Genomic DNA, 1,018 nt, shown 5'->3' with positions numbered 1-1,018 from the left:
GAAGAGCAAAAAGAGAGAGAAAAAATATATAGAAAGGAAAAATATAGAAAAAAGTAAGTAAAATAGGGAAAACGAAAATGAGCAAACACATACCCGAAAACAAAAACAGAAAAAAGCGAACCAGCCCCGAAACATTTCCTCAACAAAAGGAGAAGGATCGGTCTGAAACTCCACTTATGCACATGGAACTTGCTCAGACTGGCCAGAAAGCTCTGCCCCTTGATGGTCTGGGAAGCCTTTGTGTGTTGACGAAAATCCGACGTCAGATTTGAAGCACCTTCTAAGTACCAAACATTCAAAGCATATCCATCTGTGCGCCGGCTTTGTCTCGCTCCATCTACTAGTCAGAGCGAGTCTTGCTGTGGAAGCTAACAATGGTTGTCTGCCCTCGGTGTCTGGTTGGCTTCCTCTGTGCCTCGGCCTGGGCTTTCACTTCACCTATTCTGTCTGTTCTGCTTGTTCTTGTGTTCTCCCTGTTCTTTTTTTTCGTTTATTGGGCCTGGTCGGTGGTTCTGTCTGCTCTGCTGCTCTAGCTGGTCCTCCCCTCTGCTGCTGTTCAACCTTTCTTCTGTTTGTGTCGGGTCTGTTCGGTGGTTGTCGATGGCTGTTCTGCTGTTCTATTTTTTTCCCCACTGTACTTGTTCTGCCTGTTCAAATGTCCTATCTGTTCTGCCTTTCTACCGTTTGTCTGTTCTGCCGTTCTGCTTGCATTATCGTTCTACCAGCTCTTTCTTTCTATTTGTTCTGCCGTTCCATCTGTTTTTCCTTTCCGTTCATTCTTCCTTCTTTTATCGTTCTACAGTTCTGCCTATTCTGCCTTTTCTACCGACCTGCCTGTTCAGTCTGCGACAGGGTGCTTCCAGCAAAGGGAAAATACATTTCGCTTGTAAACTACACGGGTCAGGAGGCCAATGAACTTACCCTTGACTTATTGGATTTAAAGGCTCGCAGTAGGACACACTGTGCAAAGGTACCGCTGACCATGATGCATGAAATAAACGAATGGTGTCACCAGAGC

This window comes from Penaeus monodon, chromosome 25 (genome assembly GCF_015228065.2).
Source record: "Penaeus monodon isolate SGIC_2016 chromosome 25, NSTDA_Pmon_1, whole genome shotgun sequence".
Classification (NCBI taxonomy): Eukaryota; Metazoa; Arthropoda; class Malacostraca; order Decapoda; family Penaeidae; genus Penaeus; species Penaeus monodon.
Note: the sequence above shows the minus strand (reverse complement) of the source record.